We start from the raw sequence: 22,672 nt of genomic DNA, 5'->3' as shown, positions 1-22,672 counted from the left end.
GAAGTGCTAGCTTAAGGGGAACCCTTGGCAAAGTACCCTCCAATGCCCCCCCTGCAAGTGTGCCACCTTCTTTCTCTCCCACATACAAATAGGTAGAATATGAATGTAGTAAGAAACAAAATTCAACAGCCGTTGCCAAAATCTCCTAATTCTGAAACCATCCCCACAGCCCAACTTGACAAATGTGATGTTTTCTTTGCTACAGAGGATGGCCTCGGACGGACCGACTGTTGTCAACCAGTGCAGGAGAGCTGCGTTTTCCTCATTCCTCAGGCAGGCTTAGAAGACGCCAATGTCACCTTTAACTGTCACTGAGGCAGCGCCGAACGCTGAACCCAGGTCTCCAAAGGTAAAAAAAGAAAGAAAAAAAGAAAAGAGTTTAAGATCCTCTTTGATTCTAACTAGGCAGGTGGGAGGGATAAAGATGAAACTGCCAGCCCTCCTTCTGCAATGCTTCTGGCCTTTTTCGGAGGGCACCTTCTTTGCCTCTTGTAATGGTTTTTAATACGAGATGGCAGTGAACACAAGTAGGAGATCCCAGGAGTGCATTCTTGGCTTTTAAAAACGGTTTGCTGTAGCGGAGCCAGTGTTTTCTTTCTTTTATATCATGTTGTTTCCTGAAGCTAAGGGAGAGAGAGAGGATTTTTAGCTCAGTAGCCAAGAGAGATAATGAGTAAATATCAGCTACTGGTTTCGATGATACGTTTTTGTGCGGGCTGCCCCCATTTATTTCTGGTTTTCCCTCTTTTGCAAATTAAGGAGCTTTTCTCATGCCATTGCATCATGCTGAGGAGTATCATCCCTCTACTGAGGCATTAAGAGATTATTATTGTTAGTTTATCATGTAATGATTAGTTACCTTTTTGCGCAGGGGTGTGGTTATGCAGCCTTCAGTCCAGGTACATCATTTCCTTTAATTCTGGCTTTCAGTCCCCTCCGCCATACCATACCTCAGCACAGCTGTCTGGGTTGCCAAAATGCCTGGAGGAAAATGTCATGATGCTTTCATGGAAGATTAATGGGTGGAAATTAATGGATGCAGAAAAGAGCAACCAAAGAAAAGAGCAACCCAAATGATCAGGGGACTAGAGCAACTGCCCTATGAGGAGCGGTTAAAACGCTTAGGGCTATTTAGCTTGGAAAGAAGGCGGTTAAGGGGAGACATGATAGAGGTCTATAAAATTATGCATGGTTTGGAGAGAGTGGATACGGAGAAGTTTTTCTCTCTCTCTCATACTAGAACGTGGGGTCATCTGTTGAAGCTAGAGGGAGAGAGATTAAAAACTGATAAAAGGAAATATTTCTTCACACAATTCTTCCTGCCCCAGGATGTGGTGAGATGGCTGCCAACTTGGAAGTCTTTAAAAGGGGAGTGGACATGTTCATGGAGGCTCGAGCTATCCATGGCTACTAATGGATACTCGTCATGATGCATGCCTGTTGTCTCCAGGATCAGAAGAACATGCCGAATATATTAGGTGGAACACAGGCTGGATGGTGCTGCTGCAGTTGTCTTGTTTGTGGGCTTCCTAGAGGCACCTGGTTGGCCACTTTGTGAACTGCTGGACATGATGGGCCTTGGTCTGATCCAGAATGGCTTTTCCTATGTTCTTATGGAAATGGGAAGTTAAAGCTAGGGTTGCCAGGTCCCTCTTCGCCACCGGCGGGAGGTTTTTGGGGTGGAGCCTGAGGAGGGCAAGGTTTGGGGAGGGGAGGGACTTCAATGCCATAGAGTCCAATTGCCAAAGTGGCCATTTTCTCCAGGGGACGTGATCTCTATCGGCTGGAGATCAGCTATAATAGCAGGAGATCTCCATCTAGTACCTGGAGGTTGGCAACCCTATCTCAAGACTACATGGATCAGTTCCATTGCAGGAAAAGACAACTTCTGAGAGCAGACCCTGTGATGTCACATCCATCCTGTGATCCCTCCCCTGTCCATACTCCACTCTACCCACCCACCCCCAAATCTCCAGGAATTCCCAAAGCTGGAATTGGGCAACCTTATCTAATGCAAGCTCAAAGTGAACATTTTATACAGATTGTCATTACTGCATGATTTAGTCTGATCTGTTACTATTCCAGAGGCTCCTTTACCCTGGCCAGAATCTAGTGGGGGCACACTGTGGCTGAATTGCATGTCAGGGTGAGGCCTTGTGTCAGACTGAATGGGGACAAGCAGGGTCCAAGCATGGGGTAAGGAGGAGGCGTACACATTACCGAGGTCTGCCCTGCAAGCCTGTTGCCACAATGTGCATGAGATCAGATACACGAGAAAGGGATCATGTGTGTGCAAGTGTGTACTGAAACTAGAGAAATTATGTTTAGGTCTTCATGATATTCCCTTGTCTACTGTGGTGCCTGAACATTCAGATTTAAGTGTGGAAAGCCGTACAGGGAGGGGGGTATTCTTTCCAGTATTGGCCATGGCATTTTTTCAAATGAGCATTTCACTTCTGACAGCTCTCAGTGCTCTTTAAACTGAACCATTAAAGTAAGCCATTGATCAGAAGTTTAAAAGGGTGTAAATCGTTGTTGCTCTTACGTTGGTGTTAATTTTATCCTGACTTTTTTGTTGGCCATCCATGTTTATCTTCATTCCTCACAAGAAAACTTTTTTTAATAGAATCCAAAGCAAGGCATCCTCAATATTTCATGCTTATTCTCATTGGAGGCCTTGACTGGTGCACCATCTCAACACTGTTCTTCAACAAAAGAACCTCATAGGGAGACTCCAATGTGAAACTGCTGAACTGAGAAGTCCATTTTTCTGTAAAAGAGAGAAGAGTATTAAAAAACAGCCATGAAGTCAGTAAAAAACTATTGGATATTGGAAAGGGTATACAATCCAAAAAGGCATTTTGGAGCAATCGAGCAAAATAATAGATCCTTGGCACCAGATTGCACAAACACTTCATTACATGTCAGGGATCCTTCTTTCTTTGTCTGGATTCTACCATGCTTATAGTAACTTGGTCATCTATATAATTAGCCAGAGCGATGGATTTGCATGCCACATTTCCCTTTAGAAAAATGGTGGCTTCTATCACAGTGGAATGTGCATACTGGATACCCCAATGTGCATATCCCAATGGCCAATGAAGGTAGTTAGTTCTGGACAGGATAGGTAGAGGATGCAGGGAGGGGGAAATCCTGATGAAATTTGTGTACAGGGATGACACAACATCTATAGTGACCCAAAAGGTATCATTTTCCTTCCTCCTGATGTTCTGAATATCATTTTAAAAGCATGCCATCTCACGGATTTGATAATATCTTCCCATAAACAGCTTCCAAATGATCTACAAATATATGGTAAAAGGTAAAGGTAGTCCCCTGTGCAAGCACCGGGTCAATCCTGACCCATGGGGTGATGTCACATCCCAACGTTTACTAGGCAGACTATGTTTACGGGGTGGTTTGCCAGTGCCTTCCCCAGTCATCTACACTATACCCCCAGCAAGCTGGGTACTCATTTTACCGACCTTGGAAGGATGGAATGCTGAGTCAACCTTGAGCCGGCTACCTGAAACTGACTCCTGTCGAGATCGAACTCAGGTCGTGAGCAGAGCTTTTGACTGCAGTACTGCAGCTAACCACTCTGCGCCATGGACTTATCTGCACCATCTGTGACTGTTTCAGCGTAACAGGTAGAAGGATCTAAGAAGTTCATACTTTGCGTATAAGGAATGTGTGGCTGGCGGGTGGTGACTTTGCACCAAAGTGGGTTCTAGTTGGTGTTTGGAGAGCAAGGAGAGCTGCAGCACAGTGATGTTGGACAGCAGTATAACTTCCCATCTTGATGCACCGATTTCATTTTAGGATTCTTTGGTGACCCTTCTGGGGAGGTTAAAATATGAATACACATGACCTATGGGTACATGTGTAGGGCAACATACACACACTGGAAAGCCTGGTTTATACTGAATATACAAAGAAAGCCTGGCTCATTGAGATTGGGGAGATTTTCCAACATTGGTCCTCCTTTACTAGCTTTCTGGAGCCTGAAAAAATTGTCCTTCTGGGCTTCCTCTAAAGCTGCACAGCTCCCTGTGAACAGTGCTTTGTATCTAGAATATAGACACGAATAGCACAACCTTTTTAATCTGTATGGAATTTGCATAATTAAAAAAAAACACCTGACTCTTTAAAAAATAAAAAATTTAACATGACCGTTGAAATTCACAATTATTTGTTCCAGCCCTAAAATTTACTAACTTTTCAGACAACAGCTGACATCTGACAAAATTGACTCTTGCCTGTGGACCCTCATGTCACAATATATTTATTCTTTAAAGTGTTACAGGACTCTCAATCGTTTTTGATACTGCAGAATAATGTTGATAAAAATAAGCAACTATTATAGCTTTTACTTGTTGGATAATATTACATGTTTATAAAATCCAAACACACAAAAGTAGTCTAGGTGTTTGGAACAAAAATAAGGTAAGATCAATTTGTGCTCCTGTAATCTGGTTACCCTGAACACAAATGAAGCAAACTCATTACTTCTCAGGTTGCTGTTTTTATTCTCTGGAAATATTTTACGGAAGCGTAACAAAGAGAGTGTTTTTTTTTTTTTTTAAAGACATGTCTGTTTCCACACTGAATAATGCTGTGTCAAAGTTTAGGAGCTGATTCATGAATAGACACATCCAAACTAAAAATGAAACCTACTTTCCACATTATTTCTTACAAGAAAGATTTGCAGGTAGGGATTCTTCAAAAATTCTCATCCAAATTTCTGCGTGCATTCTGGAGTGCTAAATTGCCTGGTCATGCTTCCAAAGTAGACATGTCACAATAGCAGTTCTCCATTGCTCTGTTTTTATTTTAACAGTGCAATGTGCAGGTATAATTTGTCACAGCCTTTAGCTTCCTTCAGTCATATACATCTTTATCCTGTCCATCCAGTATGCACATGTGCATTGAGAAAATCTTACAGAAACAGATCTAAATGTAATTGTGCGCAGTTGTAGCTGTGTGTGTGGTGTTTTAACCATGAGCAGGACTGCATGCATTTCACAGACGAACACCACGGAATATGACTGTTGATGCAGTCATATGTTTCATTGCATCAGTTTCATGGTAGTTTGCAGTGTTTTTATCAGTGAGCACATGCACATTAGAGGGGGGAAAGATGCAAGTGCATAGAAGAAACTGAACTTTGTGGTGAACACTTTAAAGCTTACATTTGTCCCTCCAAGGACACTATGGTTGCTTAAAAAATAGAAAAAGCAGATTCTCAGAAAGCGAATTTTTTCCTAGTTTTCTGCACTTACACAGGATGTTATCAAACACACACACACACACACATTTTTACCATTTCTGCTCCCTTGCCACCTGTTTTAAGATGCCCAATGTTTGACTCCTCCTTCCTCTACTGGAAACCCCACTAGAGTTGCAAACTCCTGGAGATTTTGGAGGTGGAGCCTGAGGAGGGTGGGGTTTGGAGAGGGGAGGGAGTTCAATGCCATGGAGTCCAATTGCCAAAGCGGCCATTTTCTCAAGGGGGACTGATCTCTATTGCCTGGAGATCAGTTGTAATAGTGGGAGATCACCAGGCACAGGGCTGGATTAACCATTAAGCAAAATAAGCACTTGCTTAGGGCATCAAGAGAAGGGGCGCACCACAGAAATTTTCCATTGCTGGATTTACCATAGACCATATGGTGCAAAACTGCAAATGATGCAGCTGAACCAGGGTCCATCAAAAGGGGCTCCCACAATAAATGAAAAAAATTACATACATACAGTGACTCAAAAAAACAACAACCCCTGGACATCACAATTTTTACTCTTATCCTTTTAAAAAAAACCACAAGGATGAAGAAAAGTGGGAACTGAGAATAATCACACAAATATAAATAAAGTGGAAGTATACAAAAATAAACATTATTTTCCATCTTACTGTAAGTTTTGTTTCATTTAAAAAATAAAATTCTATTTGATGGTTTATTATTGTTTATATTTTGAATTACATATATGTGGGGGCACCAAAATCTTTTAAGTCCTTAGGGCCTCTAAAGGTCTTAATCTGGCCCTACCCAGGCATCACCTGGAGGTTGGCAGCCCTAAATCCCACAGATAGCCTGAGAAGTGGAACTGAACTGTTCAGGAGCAAAAGATCAGCAATAGACTTGAAGTGCTGGTTTCTGAGAAAGGGAAAGAAAGACAGGGAGCCAGTGAGAGATCTGGCGAGTGATTGTGGCTTCATTACAAAGACCACTTTGCTGCTGAAACGGGATATTGCCTATCACAAGCTGTTTTTATTTTTCAGCTGCTGGCTGTTGTAGGTATTGGCCTGACAATTAAAGCAATCTTTTCCTTCTCTCCTCCCATCCCCTCTTTCTTTTTTGTAAATCGCACAACTCTTTCTCCACTTGGGGTTTATAGACTATTATCCATTTTTTCTGACAGTGGATCATTCTGCATCTCTCAGTGTCTCTTTATTACACAGCGCAAAGTGGAGAGCAGGAGAGGGATCACGGCAGCTTTCACCCCGTTTGCCCATCCTGCTGTGTCATCATTACGAAGCTTGGAAGATGCACTCTCAACTGTGCAGGCATTTTGTTACCAGCTGCTTTTCCGCCACCCATCCAGAGAGAAGAGAAGAGCTGGTTTTTTGCATGCCGACTTTCTCTACCACTTAAGGAAGAATCAAACCGGCTTACAATCACCTTCCCTGCCCCTCCCTACAACAGACACCCTGTGAGGTAAGTGAGGCTGAAAGAGTTCTAAGAGAGCTGTGAATAGCCCAAGGTCACCCAGCTGGCTTCATGTGTAGGAGCAGGGAAACAAATCCAGTTCTCCAGATTAGCCTTCGCCGCTCATGAATCAAACCCGGTTCTCCAGATCAGAGTCCACCGCTCCAAACCACCTTTCTTAACCACTATACCAGCTCCCTCCTTGAATTGATAAACCGATTTGAAATGTGTTCTTCTTCCAGGATAGCGGATGGTATTTATTAACCTGTTAGCTCCCAGGCTAACTTTGAATTACAAGGGATCTTTTATCTATAACATAAGAACATAAGAAAAGCCCTGCTGGAGCAGACCAAGGCCCATCAAGTCCAGCAGTCTGTTCACACCGTGGCCAACCAGGGACCTCTAGGAAGCCCACAAACAAGACGACGGCAGCATCATTATCCTGCCTGTGCTCCACAGCACCTAATATAATAGGTATGCTCCTCTGATCCTGGAGAGAATAGGTATGCATCATGACTAGTATTCATTTTGACTAGTAACCATAGGTAGCCCTGTCCTCCATGAACATATCCACTCCCCTCTTAAAGCCTTCCAAGTTGGCAGCCATCACCACATTCTGGGGCAGGGAGTGCCACAATTTCGCTATGCGTTGTATGAAAAAAATACTTCTTTTTATGTTTTGAATCTCTCACCCACCAGCTTCAGCAGATGACCCCACGTTCTGGTTTTTATGAGAGAGGGAGAAAAGCTTCTCCCTGTTCACTTTCTCCATACCATGCATAGTTTTATAGACCTCTATCATATCTCCCCTTAAATGCATTCTTTCTAAGCTAAACAGCCTTAAGCGTTTTAACTGCTCCTCATAGGGCAGTTGCTCTAGCCCCCTGATCATTTTGGTTGCATAAAAGAAGCAAAACCTCATGTAAAATGAACCAGACACAATTCAAATATTAACTACTTTTAATTCAGCTATGCAACAAGAAGATTTTAAGGCAACAAAGTTTATTTCTTTATTTCACCTTCTTATTATGGATTCCTCGACCCAAGAGGATAAATTCTTCCCCCAAAATATTCTCCAAAGAACATTCTAAAAAAAATAAATTCTCCAGTGTTCCTATCAACCCAAGAGGATAAATTCCCCAAAACAGAAACCCTCCGCTTGTTCCTCTCAACCCAAGTTAACAAATTCCCCTAAGCAGAAATCTCAATAAATTCTATCAGATCTTGCTTCAATGCTGCTGCTTCTTATCTCAATGCTAACTCTCTACAATACCAGATTACAATAATCTCACCAGTTCCCAAAAGCAATAATAAAATGAGTTGGCCTTAATTGGAGCAGTCTGGCTGAAAGAGTTCACATCAGCCTTCTTTTTGTTTCACTCAGAGGAGGAAGAGGAGGACCTGACAAAGAGCAGAACTCTGCTGCCACTATTATTCCCTTTTCAGGGTACCCTCCCTCCTATACCATAAACTGACATCATCCTGGCCAAATCTGATGTACAACCAGTTCTAGATTTTTCCAGTCGAGAGTCCCCTAAAAGATCCATGGAACTTGGCAAGGGTTGCCAGGTCTCTCTTTGCCACCAATGGGAAGTTTCTGGGATGGAGCCTGAGAAAGGCAGGGTATGGGGAGGGGAGGGACTTCAATGCCAGAATCCAATTGGCAAAGCGGCCATTGCCTTCAAAGGAACTGATCTCTATTGGCTGGAGATCAGTCTTAATAGCAGGAGATATCCAGCTAGTACCTGGGGGTTGGAAACCCTAGCAATAACTCTTTGCCTGGTCATTTTGACATTAAGGGGGAAACAGAAATTCAATTTGGATTCCTCCTAATCAGTGTGGGTCAGGTCACCCTTTTTTGTTTTCCCTGTTACCCCTTAAAATACTAGGTATTCAACTCCCAAATAGGTTCTGGGTCACCCTCCCCAAGTCTCATCCCAGAACATTAGGAAGTTGCCAAGCTATTATTCCCAACACCAAGCAGACCATATCTTAGATCCTACGAGACACGTTTCGGAAGGTTGCATTTTGAACCTGCTCCAAACCTGCCCCTGGTCCAAACTGATCCAAATAGACATTGTCACAAAATAGTCCTTGAAGACAAGCTTTAGTGAGAGCTACCCCCTTATGTAAACACAGCTCCCCAAAAGTGTCCTTTAGGGTCCCTTGACTGATAACATGAAGATTCAACAGATGTATCAAGAATAGATTTGCTGTAGACCAGACATGTGTCTCTATGGGTAGTGTGATCTCATAGCAAGAGGATGCAAATGCACGGGGAAAGGGTAGTGTGTGACTTTTGCCATTTCAGGTTGTACTTTGGGAAATTACGTTAATCCACACAGCCTGTAACAGCCTTATGGACTCATTTGACTATTAAAACCCTGGGAACCAAACTCCTCAGCAATCTTCCTTTATATCTGTCAGTTCCCTAAATCCCCAACTTGACTTGATTTACTGCAGAGTACTTTAATCATTAAATCGTCAGACCCAATATTTATACAAGTGAAATTTTCCCTTTGAAAGGCACTCATGCTTCATTCCTCTCAAAAATCATTAAATGTTTCATGTTTCATCCAGGCACTCCCCCCAAAAAACCTGTTGAATTTGCCTGAGGTGTTCTAGGTTGCTTCTGACCTCTGACCTTCTTTGGTGCCAACAATAATGTGCAATCCCTGCCCAGAGTTACTACAAACAGAACAAGCATTGGCCAGGTCAGATACAGAGCAAACACTGAGAGGAGGGCCCAAAATCAATAGAAACTGTCAGCATTTTTCAAGTGAACAGAAATATTTCTTTACCAGGCTGGAGACCTGAGTAGGGCTGTCAATTCGGTTCGGTCCGAACTGAAAATCAACCGAATTTCCCCTGATTCTGTGATTTTCTGTTCGGACGGATCCGAACTCAAAACTGGCGGGCAACCGGGGGGGGGCGAATTCAGCGAGTTCGGGAGTTCGTGAATAAATTCGGCAAATTCGGCCCCCCTTCAGGGGAGCCCGCTGAAAGGCGCGGGCTGCCCTTTAAACTGATCTGAGCCTCCCAGCTGGGAGGCGCAGGTCAGTTTAAAAGGCAGCCCGCCCCCCTTCAGCGGGCTCCGCTGGAGAGGCTCGGGCTGTCCTTTAAACTGATCTGCGCCTCCCGGCTGGGAGGCACAGGTCAGTTTAAAGGGCAGCCCGCGCCTCTCCAGCGGAGCCCGCTGAAGGGGGGCGGGCTGCCTTTTAAACTGACCTGCGCCTCCCAGCCGGGAGGCGCAGATCAGTTTAAAGGACAGCCCGAGCCTCTCCAGCGGAGCCCGCTGAAGGGGGGCGGGCTGCCTTTTAAACTGACCTGCGCCTCCCAGCTGGGAGGCTCAGATCAGTTTAAAGGGCAGCCCGAGCCTCTCCAGCGGAGCCTGCTGAAGGGGGGCGGGCTGATTTTGATGGACCAAGGGTCTGATTCAGTGTAAGGCAGCTTTGTGTGTTTGTATGTGTGAGCTCTCAGCCCCACCTACCTCACAAGGTGTCTGTTGTGAGAAGAGGAAAGGAAGGAGATTGTAAACCGGTTTGATTCTCCTTAAAAGGTGGGAAAGGTTGGCATAAAAACAACTGTTCTTTTTCTTCTTCTTCTAAGGAATGCGTCTGGTGAGTTACAACGCCAACAATTAGATCCATGGAGAGAGCAGGTGTAAGCTTTAAAGCCATATCCCATTGCTTTGGCAAAACAGGGCAATCTAGCTCCTTGTTTAGTTAATCCCTGAGACTTTGCATATCGTATTTATTAATCGACCATGCTTGTGTAAACCAGTCTCTGAAGTGTGATGTGAAAAAAATCACTTAGGGTACCTGGATGTGACTAGAAAATGTTCTGCTTTCTGAGATTTGGGAGTTTAGGAGTTGGAGGTAGAGTTGCCAACCTCCAGGTAGGGGCTGGAGATCTCCTGCTATTACAACTGATCTCCAGGCAACAGAGATCAGTTCACCTGGAGAAAATGGCTGCTTTGGAAGGTGAACTCTATGGCATTATACCCCATTGAAGTCCCTCCCCTCCCCAAACCCTGCCCTCCTCAGGCTCCACCTCCTAAATCTCCAGGTATTTCCCAACTTGGAGCTGGCAACCCTAGTAGAGGGCTTTCTTCCAACAACCAGTTTCATCAGTCTTGGTCAGCTCAGTGCTTCCTCTGCATGCTGCCGGCATCCCGCTTGCCCGCTGGTTCGTATCTTGTCACTGGCACCGTTTCCCGTGTATCACAGATGTTTCCCATGTATTGCATATGAAAGTGATGTTCTTTTACAGCAGCATGGCAGTGGCATGGCACATTAAAGGCAGAGGATGGGGAAAACTGTGGTACTGGATGGGTCCTATATTCTCCAAAGCTGATTTATGTAAACCACCCATGTTTAGAGATTATGTTGGGTTTTGCAAATAGGGTGCTTGAAAATTGAATTTATGCTGTTTACGGTGCCTCTTTTATCTCAATTTAAACACCTCATATGATTTTGCTGGGATCTCTTCGCAATGCAAAGCAAGCAGCATTTTGAATAGTTTTCACTTGGGCAGTAGCAGCACTCAGTACAATATCCTGCAGGGAAGATGCTGTCAGTGCTTGCACACAGTTTACTAGTTTATTGGGATTACATATGTCCCATGATCATCGTAGGCAAACCAGGAAACATTTTAAAACCATTACGTTTACAGTGCATGTGCTGCTTTTGCACCTTTACAGTCAGTGGCATTCATCCTACTGGTACATGGCCAAAGTTTTCTGAACCAGTAGCAGTGTGAGAATGTACGAGGTATTTTGATCCCGTCTGGGACACTGGATTAACAGGAATACACCCATCTCTGGGAGTCAGGCAAGCAAACTGGGCTGGAATACTAGAGAAGCAAAGCCTACACAACCAAAGCAGGATTGTGACAACCAAGGAAAGCAGCAAAGCCTACACAACCAAAGCAGGATTGTGACAACCAAGGAAAGCAGCTCTTGTCATTGATATTTTCTCTGGGAGTTGTTGGGTGGTGGTGGTGCGGAAACAGCCATGTGTGAGAATGTTCAGTGCATTTGCAATCTAGACCTGAATGCACCCAGCAATGAACACTGAGTCAACTGGGAAAAGTAGGCAAAGCTGAATTCTAGACTACTGCTAATAGTAGTATGGTTGTTGCATGAGTACATATCTTAACAGAAATAAATACCAACCTCCCCCCCCCCCAAAAAAAAAAAAATCTCAAGAAATAAACTATAAAGTAGAATCAGATCTACAAAAGTTGCAGGCAAATGCCCCTTTCTTGGAAACTCTATATTTTCTTATTGCCAGTGTAGTCCAAAACAGAGTTGCAACCATCTGAGTCCATTGACATTAATGGATATAGAAGGATGCACCTCTTTTTAGGATTGCATTGTAAATGAACTAACACAAAACAGTTGTTTAAAATGGACAGCCCTTGTCTCAGCCCAGCTGGATTTTCTGTAATAATCTTGTTTTCCCCATATCTATTAATCAAAAAATTCAATTTTTGTGTGTGTAGATCTCTGCTAGTATATCAAGGAAAATAATGAGCTCAGAGTTTGCTGGAAGATGCCTGTCACTTTTTAATATATGTATATCTGGACCACAACACTTGTATTTCTATCTAGCAGGAAGTCTACCAGCTTTCTTCAAGTAGTCAAATAATTCAACTAATATGGGATTCTACCATTCTAGGTGACATTTGAAACATTCACCTTGTAGCCCATCTTCCCCTGGGTCTTGTTGTTTGCTGAGTATCCCAGCTGTGCCTTTATTTTTCACAGGTGCGATGGTTTTAGCAATCCCATTCACTCATCGTGTTTGATTAACAAGCAATTGTCAAAGTTTACGGAATAAATGAAAGTGATTTTTCTACATAGTACATGATATATTAGCAGCGTAAAAAGAGACAGAAGGTAACATTCCTGTGTTAACTAATTTCCAAAAAAATGTACAGTTCTTAGTCTGAAGATAGGAATCTAAATTTAACCATAATTATTGTTGGTACATGCACTTCTTACTTTTTAACCAACCAACAATATTCCCTCTTTTGAACAGTTAATTGATACAGTGTTTTCTTAGTGCTAATAAGTTTAATAATAGCCATAGTAGGTTTTACTGATTCAGCCTCCATTCCAAATGAGCTCATTTCTTGAACCATCCTCTTATCTCTCTAAACAGGTTTGAGTCTCCCTTAAGTGGTAGAGAAAGTCAGCATATAAAAACCAACTCTTCTTCTTCTACTTGTAATTTGTACTCGAAGTGTGGTTTGAGTACAGGGGTGGTTGCTTGGGGCTACCCTTGAAGAGTGTTTGGAGGCTGCCGCTAGTGCAGAACACTGCAGCTAGACTGCTGGTTGGTGCCAGCTATTGGGAGCATGTGACCTAGGATTGCCAACCTCCAGGTAGTAGCAGGAGATGGCACTTAACACAGACACACGTACAGAACTGGGATCCAAGTGTAACTGCCCCAGTGTGGACTTATTTGATTGTAATGCAAAGCCATCAAGGCATTAGAAGCATATATCATGCAGTATTGAGTAAACTGCATTTACCTCTTTGCTCAGTTTGTCTCTGTAAAGGCAAGAAGCACCCGGCCGTGATTACATTTCCATGTATCAGACAAAGCAGTTTCTGTAAACAATTGGTTTTCTTCAGGTCGTAGTCTCCAAATAATGAGTGCAACTATTTATTCTTCAGTTCATCTTGCGGTTCTGTTGCCATCTTCCTGGCAGTCCTTATAGGGGATGGGGAGATTATTTTATCACTTGCAAAGATCCTCCACTTCCAGTTTCAGGTATGAGACAGAAGCGAGAGAGGAAAGCAAAGATTTTTTATGCATGGCTGTTTCCTCGCGGAAACAAACAAAGCCCCATCAACTACTTAGGGGCTTTGCATTGATTATGCATGCAACCTCTGACCGTCAGAGGTTGCCTTACTCTCCCCATGTGTTTCCATGTGTTTTGCCTGGGTTTTCTGGATGCTGGCTAAACATGAACCCACAAACATGGGCAAAATGTGCAGAAATGTGAGGGGAAACTGAGGTGACCTCTGACGGTTGGAAAATACATGCATAATTAAGGCAAAGCCCTGAAGTAGTTGACGGGGTGACTGTGAGGAAACAGCCACGCATAAATGGCCAAAGTCAACATAAATAAGCTTTAGCAAGTGAGGAAACATATATGTTTATTTCAGTGTTTCCAGCCACATATGTTCAACCAGCAATTATACCCACGTATTAAGATTAGGCAAAATGGGTCTGATTTGAGTAAGTGATGATGGGATGAATTAGGGGAGTTCCAAATATGAACATCAATACTAAAAGCCTGATCCCGTTATGAACCTGGAGCCTAGAACTTTCTGACTTGGGCCCTGATCTTATTGCCATTAGTCACCCCTTTCTGCTGCCTAGGGTTGCCAGCTCTGGGTTGGGAAATACCTGGAGATTTGGAAGGGAGAGTGGAGCTGAAGGAGGACAGAGTTTGGGGAAGGGAGAAACCTCAATGGGGTACAATGCCATAAGAAAAGCCATGCTGGATCAGACCAAGGATCAAGTCCAGCAGTCTGTTCACACAGTGGCCAACCAGGTGCCTCTAGGAAGCCCACAAACAAGATGACTGCAGCAGCATCCTGCCTGTGTTCCAAAGCACCTAATATATTCGGTATGCTCCTCTGATCCTGGAGAGAACAGGTATGCATCATGACTAGTATCCATTTTAACTAGCAGCCATGAATACCCTTCTCCATGAACATTTCCACTCCCCTCTTAAAGCCTTCCAAGAGTCCACCTTCCAAAGCAGCCATTTTCTCCAGGTGAACTGATCTCTGTCACCTGGAGATCAGTGGTAATAGTGGAAGATCTTCAGCCATTACCTTAAAAGTGAAAATGGATACTAGTCATGATGCATACCCATTCTCTCCAGTATCAGAGGAGCATACCTATTATATTAGGTGCTTTGGAACACAGGCGGGGTAATGCTGCTTCAGTCGTCTTGTTGGTAGGCTTCCTAGAGGCACCTGGTTGGCCAATAAGTGAACAGACTGCTGGACTTGATGGGCCTTGGTCTGATCCAGCATGACTTTTCTTATGTTCTTATGTACCTGGAGGTTGGCAACCCTACTGCTGCCCCCCTCATCTCAAGCAAAGAAACTTTCCCTTGATAAGGGAAGGGAGTAACAGGAGGCATGGGGGGGGGGATCTTGCAAGGGACAAAAGAGGGCTGCTTGAAGGCAGCACCGGTTTAGGTCTCCACTGTATATTTTCAAAATGTGAGTTGAGCGAGTCACTTCTGTAGTATCTATAATGGAAAAAAGCACATTCTTCCTCCCTGTGGGTCAAATGACTAGGCCAGGAGAACCATGCTCGACAAACAAGGGCCCGAGCCATCTTCTGGAAACGTACGATAAGCACAATTGCCTTTATCGCCATTCTCAAACATGCTGTTGAAAGGAATTGCTTCTCCTCTATTCTTCCAATTGGAAATATGTAATTTATTTTTGCAGGATTGGCAAGTCCCCACACACATGCCACTGAGATAAATGAGTACATTCCCCCCCCCCCAAATATTTGTATCTAGATTAAGTTTTAGGGGCAGGCGAGGGAACCTAAATAGAGAATAAAACCATTATTGGTTGATTTGGATTGACTCTGATGATGTTGCGATCTTAGGAAAGAGATTTTCTCAAAAAGGGATGCCATGTGAGTCAGTTAGCATTTCCTGTTACATAGGCAGATTTTTAGCAGTAATTGATATTCAGGACGCTGCAAACTTTGGGGTGAACCGGTTTGGCAGGGGAGCATAGTGTTTGACAGCTGCAATCACTTGTGAGCTAAACCTCAGGTCTGTTTGGCTCGCTGCTGTCCAAATCGAACAGCTTTGCAGCCGTGCCGTAGCTGTGATGGTAGAGTTTTGTTTCCTTGTGGTGGTGCAATTTAGCATCTGCTCAGCAGTTGAAATTAATTCTCCCCCAAGGTCATTGGTATCTAGGTCATGTAATTAAATTATATGGGAGGGGAATGCTTTGCATAATATGGTGCAAACATTTACATGTGTGAAATAAACTTGATAATTCAAACTTAAACACCAAATTTTAAATCTGACTGATTTGCTCACTATTTACTTCCGCATTTGGCTGCTGAGTAGCATGCATTGATGACAGGTCTATAGAAGAGGGGAAAACAAGAATTGTTGGGCTGTGTTGGAACTCGCTTCCATGATATGCTGATAATTGCAGCACACTGCCCTGTTTGAATCCATGAAAAGGAACCCGAGAAACAGGTTCAAACTGCTTGAGAACAGTTAAATGAATGATGAAAAATGGGTTCTCTGTGTGCAACTGGGAAACATAACATGAGCTGAACGAGCAGATGTTCAAGCATACCTAAATTGATGTGTTTAATTACTATGAAAAGGGAGGAAAATATATATTATTAAGGATGAGAGCAAATTTTGAAACCTGTCTGCTGCCATTTGAAAATCCCATTTTGATTTCATTTCTCTTTTTTTTCCCATTTAAAAACAATGGGTTTTTTTTTAATCTAATGGCATATACATAGTGTCAACTATTTCCTTTCCCTCACAAGCATTTTTTTCTTGCTCAGTTTTTGTCTGGGGTCCAGACCTGCTAAATATTCCTCAGTGACATAATGAAAAACTATCACCCCCTTTTATTGCCATTTTCTCTACAACAGTCTGTGCTTTTGAAATGGCTTCCTGCTGTCCTGGAAAGTTCCAGGTCTACCATAATTAAATTGGAAAGAGAATACAGTTCAAAAAGTATCCTAATGGAAACATGTCACCTACAAAGGGCACAATATACTGCCTTCCCTGTACACAGCAATGACTGTGGACAGTCTTCATACGAACACAGCTCTCTATGCACACAAGGGGGCTGAAAACGTGGGGAGCTCACTGTAGAGGAACCCCACTTTGGGAACAGCATTCATAGGTGGAGAAGAGAAGGAGCTGGAGTGCTCAGGGTTTAGTAGAGATGTAGTTGGCCCCTGGCATGCATGCTGACAGCAACGCACCAGACCATTTTCTTGGCATACAGCGCCAAACCTCCGCCCAAGCAACTGAGGCTCTGGCAGCACTGCGCAGACCAGCCAGGTGAAAGAAGGCGACACCTGTCATTGCCTTCCAGAGGTGCACAGCCACCAGCTGAGTCCCGATGATGATGGCAGCTCTGCTGGGACTTGGCTTGCGTGGCGTAGTGGTTAAGAGTGGTGGTTTGGAGCGGTGGACTCTGATCTGGAGAACCGGGTTTGATTCCCCACTCCTCCACATGAGCGGCGGAGGCTAATCTGGTGAACTGGATTTGTTCTCCCACTCCTACACACAAAGCAAGCTGGGTGACCTTGGGCTAGTCATAGCTCTGATGGAGCTCTCTCAGCCCCACCTACCTCACAGGGTGTCTGTTGTGGGGAGGGGAAGGGAAGGTGATTGTAAGCCGGTTTGAGTCTCCCTTGTGTGGTAGAGAAATTCGGTATATAAAAACCAACTCTTCTTCTTCTTCTTCTTCCTCCAAAATCTCTGGCTGGGTATGAGCTTTTGTGAGTCACAGCTCACTTCTTCAGGTATCTGGAGAAGTGAGCTGTGGCTCACGGAAGCTCGTACCCTGCCAGAAATGTTGTTAGTCTTTAAGGTGCTACTGGATTCTTGCTCGTTTCAGCTGCTACAGACAGACTATCATGACTACCCATTGTGATCTACCTGCTAGAATTCTTTTTTTAGCACACCCTCTTTCCCTGAACAGCAGGAAAACTGGTAAAATCTTTTATGGGGTAAGGTTTCTTGTGAGGTGGGAGTACTACATATATTAGAGGATTTACAGTATTTGGATTTACATTCTTTAGTTATATACGAATATTCAAGTAAAGCAGGAAATATCAGAAAGAAAACCACGGATGACTGCTAATGTTTTGTTCTTGCTGTTTTAGGCCCCCCCCCCCACCAAACCATTTCTGTTTTGCCTCCCCCTTGTGCAAATCAATCCAACAGTCTTTATTTTACTCCGTTTTTTGTTTGGTGCACCATTCACCTTTAAAAACTACACATTTTTTTAACGTGATAAGGGACTAGCAGAGGGGTAGGCAAGGCAACTCCTGGCCTGAGCCAATAAATCAGCACTAGACCTTATTGTACCTCTAAATTGTGTATAAAAACTGTGCGAAAGAGAGTGCACAATGCAAACCAACAGCAATAAGCAGAGGACCAAAACCGTGGGAAAAAATGCAAGAGAATATAAAAAGAAACATTATAAAGGAACATTTGCTCACCCCTACAGGCAACCAGACAGCTGGGTACTAATTTTAATGCAACATCAATCTGCAAGAGCAACACACGCACCCTTGCTGTTTTCCAAGGCTCCTTCTTGCTAGCTGGATGCAAAATCCAGTTCTCATTATTTTTCTCGTGCCAGTTCAAATGGCAACATTTCAGCCTCAGCCCCAAAAGAGTAAACTCATTACACACCAAGCTATAAAGAGAGGGGGGTCAGTTTTGCATAACCAGTGCACATTCTTAGAACAAGACTATGTCTTTCATGCATGGCTGTTTCACTCGCTGTCCCCGCTCTGATGATTTTGAGTTTTTGTTTGGATTATGCATGCCATTTCCAACAATCAGAGGTCACCTCGCTCTACCCCGGCATTTCCCTGTGTTTTGCCCGCAATTTCAAAGACCTGCTTTATCTAGAATTTGAAAACGCAGGCAAAATTATGGGAAACGGAGGGGGAGAGTGAGGAGACCTCTGACAGTCGGAAACAGCCTGCACAATCCAAAAAAAGACCCGAAGTCATCAGAGGGATGATGGCGAATGAAATAGCCATGCATAAAAAAGCTCACTTTTGAAGGGTGTAATAAAAATACAACAACCTCAAAATGGGGCAAAGATCCCCATTACAAGATTTGGAATAGGGCTGTTGATTCGGTTCGGGCTGAACCGAACTCAAAAAAGGTGGGAAACGGGGGAGCCGAATTTGCTGACTTCGGGGATTCAGCGAATAAATTCGGCAGATTCGGGGGGCCCCGCGCCTTCACGGGGCTTCCATGAAGGCACGGGGAGGGGGCCCTTTAAACAGGTCTGCGCCTCCCAGCTGGAAGGCGCAGATCTGTTTAAAGGGCCCCTAGCGCAGAGAGCGCAGAGGGGTTTGACAGCCCCCCGCCAGCCTTCCTGGGAGTCCCGGCAAAGCTGGGGGGGGGTCTTTAGACCCCTCTGCGCTCTGTGCACAGAGGGCGCAGAGGGGTTTGACAACCCCCCGCCAGCCTTCCCGGGAGTCCCGGCAAAGCTGGGGGGGTGTCTTTAGACCCCTCTGCGCTCTCTGCGCGGAGAGCGCAGAGGCGCTTGACAACCCCCGCCAGCCTTCCCGGGAGTCCCGGCAAGGTGGGTGGGGGGGTCTTTAAACCCCTCTGCACTGCCAGCGCAGACAGCGCAGAGGGGCTTGTTGAAGGGCCCTTTAAACAGATCTGCACCTCCGGGAGGCGCAGATCTGTTTAAAGGGCCCCCGTGCACCTTCAGGGAATCCCCCTGAAGGCGCACGGGGGGCCGAATTTTCCCCCTAACTCCGGATCCCCCCTGAATTTTGGGGATCTGAAGCGGGGGAGTTCGGACTTCGGCACGGCCCGAATAAAAACGGGCCGAATTTTGCCGAATCCGAATTCAACTGATGTTTTTTTTTCAACAGCCCTAATTTGGAAGGTTCTGGATGAGGTGGAAGGGTTTCAGGAGTGGACCCTACTTGTTCTGGGTCCATTCTGGAAATAGCAGGGCAGGTATGTACAATCTATTCCAGGATGTCCACCCACTACTGAACCACTACTGAACAACCACTACTGAACCACTACTGATCTTTGGGATGCTGGAGACCACTGAGAGTATAAGGTGGGTCTTCCTTGTTGTGCTGAACATCTTGGAGCATGCACAAAGGCTTAGTCTCTTTCTGCACATGCCCGAAGCGGACTGGAAAATCCATTGCAGAATGCCACCATCCAGTTTTGATGGAGCAGAAGGCTTAATTTCATTTTATTTATTTACTTTGTTTATATCCCACCTTTCTCCCCAATGGAGAACCAAAGATATTTGCACTATTCTCCTCACGTTCATTTTATCCTATCAGCAACCCTGTGATGTAAGTTAGGCTAAGTGTGTGACTGCCCCAAGGTTACCAAGCAAATGTCCATGGCAGAGCTAGGATTTGACCCTGGGTTTCCCAGATCCTAGTCAAACACTCTAACCACTATACCCCACTGGCTCACAGAATTTTCAGCCAACTTTTTTGGGACTGGAACCTTGATGCTCTGTGGCAGCGTGGTGTAGTGGTTAGCAGCAGTGGACTTTATTCTGGAGAACCAGGTTTGATTCCCCACTCCTCCACATGAGTGGCAGACTCTAATCTGGTGAACCGGGTTGGTTTCCCCACTCCTCCACATGAAGCCTGCTGGGTGACCTTGGGCTAGTCACACTTCTCCCCAAACTCTCTCAGCCCCACCTACCTCACAAGGTATCTGTTGTGAGGAGAGGAAGGGAAGGGGATTGTAAGCCGGTTTGAGACTTTGTACACTATATATATAATTATATTTTGTACACGATATATATAATTTCTCCATGTTGTTGATGCCAAATAAGCTTCTGTAATACGACAAACAAGACCAAGGTTACAATGAGCACCATTAAAATGAAGCCTTTTTGATAGTTGAGTCCTACAAATGTTAACTGTAGAAATAAATCCCATTAATTCCAGTGAGTTTTCATTCCAAGTTTAGTAACAGGGTTCAACCCACATTTTTCTCTGCAGTCCAAATTGCCAGAGGTCCAAATATCCCTGAGCAGAAAGAGAGAGAAAAAACCCTAAGACAGCCTAAGGCAAATTCCATCACTTCTTATTTGGCTTCTTTCTCGATTTATACATTCATCTATTCCTGTTCTTAGAAAATGTTTCTCAGCTTGAATCATATTCTTTTTCAAGCCTTCCTTCCTCATCACTCCTCCAGGGCTTGATTTTGCTCCTCTCACTGAAGGAAATGGTATCAAACGAAGCACTGCCTTATACTGACCAGGGCCGGCCCAAGGGTTCTGGATGCCCTAACTGAACTGTGACTCTGATGCACCCCCTCCCCATTCAATAGTGGAGAAGTCTAAAATGAACTTTTATTTACTATAAAACAAGCAGGGAGAGTCAAAAACCATTAGTAGGGGAGTAAGGATTTCATTTTTATATGTTACATAGAATAGAGGAAAACAATGTTGTTAATAAAAATTAATATGATTCTTGTAGCACCTTAAAGACTAACTAGTTTTTATTGAAGCATTGGGTTTTGTTTAGTTTTTATTCCAAGACTGGACTAGTTCACAAAAAATTATACTGAGGGTGGGGACCTGTTAGCCTTTCAATTGCCACAAGACTTCTGTTTATCTGTTTTTGCAACATCCAGCCTGATGAAGAGTTTTGGAGAACTTAAAATCTTGCAGTGGATGCAGAATAATCCAGGGTCACAGTGTTCAAGAGAAAAGCCCACATAACTCAAAGCAGCTGCTTAGATCTCCTTAGGAAGGTTTGTTTTCTCCTTTGATATTCATGAAAGTCTTAACTCGGTTCTGATGGGAGGACCAGTCATGAAACTGTTATATTCCTGAAAGTCTTACCTCAGTTCTGATGGGGACCAATCAGATCCCCCCAGAGAAGTCACAATAAGGACAAAATATAGAGCCCAATCAAATGAGGCAAAAAGTTACAGCTCGCTTGAATATCAGCAACCTAAAGCTGGCCTAGCCTTTCTTCCCTCCCTCCTGGATATGCCCCCAAAGCCAAGCAGCTGCCTGCAGCAGCACTAGGGTTGCCAGGTCCCTCCTCGCCATCGGCGGGAGGTTTTTGGGGCAGAGCCTGAGGAGGGCGGGGTTTGGGAAGGGGGGGACTTCAATGCCATAGAGTCCAATTGTCAAAGCAGCCATTTTCTCCAGGTGAACTGATCTCTGTTGGCTGGAGATCAGTCATAATAGCAGGAGATCTCCAGCTACCACTTGGAGGTTGGCAACCCTAGCTGGAGATCAGTTGTAATGGCAGAAGATCTCCAGCTAGTACCTGGGGGTTGGCAACCCTGGACGAGGCCATCACAAAAGACAAGAAGCCACGCTGCCGCTGAATCCCCTGGGAAAGAGGGAAGGAAGGGAAGGAGGAAGAAAAGTCAAGCCGTGCAGGAGCACGGACCTGGCTGCCCTCAGGTTGCAGGACTCCTCACTTGGCTTCACCCAGGCAGGCTCAGTTGGCAGGCGGCAGGCACAGGGGCAATGCCCCCTCCTGACCCTCAGGCTGGCTCCACTTCTGTTTTCTCCTCTGAGAGGCTCTTGTTGATTCCAAGTGTCGAAAGATTGTTCCCAGCACCCCAAGGGCAGGGATTGAATCTATGACCTTCTCCATGCAAGGCATAGCTAGCGCCCCCAATGCCAATCACGGATGCCAATCACACTGAACTGCTGTAGAAATTTAGAAGTGTTGTTTAATCCTAGAGCTATCGATAGCTGAGCTAATATCAGAGCTAATGAATGTAGGCATTAATCTGGAGGCTTTGAGCATGCAGCCAAAGATTTGCTTGTTAATTCAAATCGATATCTAAATATCAGTGGCCTCTAGAGATTCTGTTAATGTTAGTAACTGTTATTTCTTCTCAGTGTTCCCCCCCCCCTCAGTCTCAAACTTTTTTCCTCTGGACTAGCCCTTCCCTGTGTCAGGAATCAACAATTTCAGGCTTTCTGACCTGGGTTCCGTAATATTTTAGGGTGGGCTACTTGTAGGGTTGCCAACCTCAAGGTACTAGCTGGAGATCATCTGACATTACAGCTGATCTCTAGCCAATAGAGATCAGTTCACCTGGAGAAAATGGCTGCTTTGGCAATTGGACTCTATGGCATTCAAGTCCCTCCCCTCCCCAAACCCCACCCTCCTCAGTTTCCACCCCAAAAAACTCCCGCTGGTGGCGACTGG

At 44.5% G+C, this 22,672-nt stretch overlaps 1 protein-coding gene across 1 annotated transcript in view; it reads left to right on the top strand.

Moving 5' to 3' along the window:
- The first annotated feature begins 256 nt into the window (after positions 1–256).
- The window catches only part of CHRM2 (cholinergic receptor muscarinic 2), a 134,825-nt gene continuing 112,409 nt past the window's right edge, over positions 257–22,672 (top strand). Inside the window, exon 1 of the mRNA XM_056846831.1 lies at positions 257–349. The gene's annotated coding sequence lies outside the window, so the exon portion shown is untranslated. The remainder of the gene's footprint in view (positions 350–22,672) is intronic.

The sequence above is a fragment of the Euleptes europaea genome, chromosome 3, assembly GCF_029931775.1.
Source record: "Euleptes europaea isolate rEulEur1 chromosome 3, rEulEur1.hap1, whole genome shotgun sequence".
NCBI lineage: Eukaryota > Metazoa > Chordata > Lepidosauria > Squamata > Sphaerodactylidae > Euleptes > Euleptes europaea.
This window is presented reverse-complemented; position numbering and strand designations above follow the sequence as displayed.